We start from the raw sequence: 3,335 nt of genomic DNA, 5'->3' as shown, positions 1-3,335 counted from the left end.
ACACACACACACACACATTTAATATTTACGGTTTTGTTACCAATACTGAGATTAATATGTTATTCTATTTTCTAATTTTCACCAGGATTTACAATTGTTTTAGAAATCTAATTTAAATTATGGATGTATTTAATCTACACAGTTATTTATCATTGAATACACCATTAGTCAATGATTTGATTGCTTTCTTACAAATAAATTAATTGAGAAAATTTTGGTATGTTGTTATTTATAATTCTTATTTAATTTCTTATGGCCACAGTTTCAATAATTTAATTTCGTTATTTTTATTTAATTCAATATTGAAATAAATTTCAATTTAATTTTTGCGTTAAAAAGATCCATAAACTTTCTTTTTACTATGAAAGCAATAAAATTTAATTGATCCAGAAGACAAAAAGCCAAAAAAAATACTTTCCACCATTTTGGAAAATAATTCTATTCAATAAGTGTCAGCTATTCTCAGAAGAATATAAGAAATATACTATGTAATTTTTATTTTGGAATTAAAAAAAAACATCTTTCTGATGCGTAATATTTTGTTATGTCTGAAAATAAAATTTATTTGTAATAATGTTTTCTGATTTAGATACGAAGCCAGTAGGACGGAAGTAGTGGATCAGTTCGATTTCTGCGCTCTACTATTAGTTTCATCCCCAGAGGAATGGGAATGAAAGTCAACGTGTATATGGACGAGAAGTTAAGTTATTTATTTGTAATAAAATAATACAAATATTGAGAGATTAAAAAAAAATAATTCCTAACTTTTAAATACATTACTGTAAATACATTCGCTTGTTTAAAATGTTGAATATTTAGTAGTTCATATTTATTAATCCATGATCTATATATGAAAATTATTTTGATAAATATTCCACTCGATGTGCGGTAAACAGTAAAATAAATAATGTCTCTACTAAAGCACATATAACACATAGATATTATTTTGCGAAATTATCTACACAAATTATTGCAGTTTCAGTTAATATTGAAATATGGTGTACATTAATCTTATTTACCTCTTTAAACTTTCACAATAAAGAGAGGCACACAAAACGAATATATTTTATCCTATTCATCCAAATAATATTCACTCTAGGTTGAGGCACCCATTCTTCAGGCAGAGCTGGCTGAGGTGGGAATTCTTCAGATAGACATTCATGGGGTTGCTATTCTTCAAATGACCCATTTATTGTTTGGTAAATCAATACAAAAGAACGATATGATCGATACGGTTAAATATTCTTCTTGAATGCAAACAAGTTGAAGGATGGAGAAAAACAAAGACAGGGTGAGAGTTCTTGAGTAGCAAAGTCTTGGGGAACACGGACAATGTATAATGATTACAAATCTCAGAGTCAACAACGGCTGAATTTAATGTGAGAGCATGGAAAGGGATGAAACGTGTTAGCTTTTAGTTCGGGAATCATGAAATACTAAATATTTTTTTCTAATACAGACATAACTTCTCAGTTTTGGAATCTAGTCTAGAGATTCCAATATTGAGTACTTACGTCTCCTTTCTGCAGGAAAAGTTTCATGTATTGGTAAACAGGGAACGGCGTTGGAGAGCATAAAAATTAAAGTTGTAGTTGAGCAAAACGTAGCTGACAGGGGAGACTGAAAGCCATCTGAATACCGGAAAAAAAATACCTGTATCATGATGCTTCGCACCAATATCAAAATACTGGCGTCATGACGGCTGCTCAAAGCTCTGTCAACACTCTAAACGCTACTGTAAGACGTGACATGGACAACTGCCACACAGACTTCAAGCCATGGCCAGTAGGACGGGACACATCAATCATTCTGATTACATCCACACGCCAGAGATCATCCCCACATCTTTTAGTAAGGTCTTAAGCTCAATTAAGTCAGCTATGTAAAGTTCTTGGAGACTGTAGTGCAGCCCTGGCCAGAGGTCGTTGCTGGTGTAAGGCCATATGTGTGGCAGTAGGATTCGGTTCTTTGCCATACCTCCGGAAACAGTCTGGGGTGACTGCTGGAGCATTTCTACGACTTCGCAAGCGCCAATTTCTGGCTCCTAATTCTCTCAATTGCAATCATATAGATTACTATGTGTGGAGCACCTGCTACATCAAGGCCAAGCAGCTGGTGTCCATGATCAATGAGGTGTTCGAAGACCATCTCATGGACGCAGTGAGGAATGTGTGTGTCAGGTTCCGAAGCCGTCTTGAGGCTGTGATCGAGCCGAGTAAACTGTTATCTTTCATCTACAATAATGTTGATATTTAGAATAAGATTGAATACTTTTATTGGTGGATGAGATATTGTGTTTTCTTTTCCTTTCATGCAAACTCTCAGATTCATCCCGAAAATCCTACATTTTATCGAAACTAGAAGAATGAAAGGAAAAGTCGATTTTACTTCAGGATTTGAGCTTTTAGATTTAAATTGACAACGTAAAAATGTACTGAGCTAAATACTTCTTTTTCTTTGGTTTTGTCTGAGGGAAAGAGTTGTAACCAAAGCTTTCTGAGACACTCCGTGATTGGTGTTGTCGAATTTGTCAATGGCTCCATAGCTGTAAGTTGACAGCTGCATAAAGAACATAGTCTAAGGGGCAAATTTCCAGAAGGCCAACGACGGTGGAATGGGTGAAACAGTTTAGGTAGGGAGTGAAGAAGGAACAATACAGATGATAAGAAGGGTGGAGAGACTAATAAACCCAGACAGCCTAAGTAGAGGTGGCACAATATCCGTCAATGTCCGAGGGTCAGAGATCAACGTAATCGTAGTGTTAAAGGCTGGGCCTGAAGATAACACGATATTGTGTAGCAGAATTTTGACTGCATTTGTGTGCAAAATTATGACAATCAGTTAGGTGGCCATCTTTATTTATTACATATTCAACTATTTCTGTCGTCTAGTGACATAGATTATATAAATATTACAATGTTCCTTTACAATATAAAGTTACATTCATGTCTCTCGTGTGAATGGTTGAAAAATGAGATTGGCTTCTCTTAGAATGACTTTTGGATGTGTTTTTCTTTCAATATAAATATTTGATTACTAGTGCATACAAGTTTCTGACACTGAATATATATTAATAATTCCAATCAAAGATATGAAATAAAGAATCCAAAATAGTTCAGATGTGATTTAAAGCAAAATAGTGCTGAAATAATTAATCAAAATTTCATATATACATACTTATTATATGCATACAGACATATACGTACATACATACGCGCATGTATATATATATATATATATAGAGAGAGAGAGAGAGAGAGAGAGAGGGAGGGAGAGAGAGACATATATACTTATACATAAACATATGTAGATATATATATGTATACATACATATA

The 3,335-nt window shown here is 33.7% G+C and overlaps 1 long non-coding RNA gene across 1 annotated transcript in view; it reads left to right on the top strand.

The window, feature by feature from the left end:
- The window catches only part of LOC128248036 (uncharacterized), an 8,228-nt gene extending 7,473 nt beyond the window's left edge, over window positions 1-755 (top strand). Inside the window, exon 3 of the long non-coding RNA XR_008264308.1 lies at window positions 590-755. This is a non-coding gene — a long non-coding RNA (uncharacterized LOC128248036). The remainder of the gene's footprint in view (window positions 1-589) is intronic.
- The last annotated feature ends 2,580 nt before the right edge of the window (window positions 756-3,335 follow it).

The sequence above is a fragment of the Octopus bimaculoides genome, chromosome 6 (assembly GCF_001194135.2).
Source record: "Octopus bimaculoides isolate UCB-OBI-ISO-001 chromosome 6, ASM119413v2, whole genome shotgun sequence".
NCBI classification, from domain to species: Eukaryota; Metazoa; Mollusca; class Cephalopoda; order Octopoda; family Octopodidae; genus Octopus; species Octopus bimaculoides.
The sequence above is the reverse complement of the archived record's forward strand: the minus strand, read 5'-3'. Positions and strand labels throughout refer to the sequence as shown.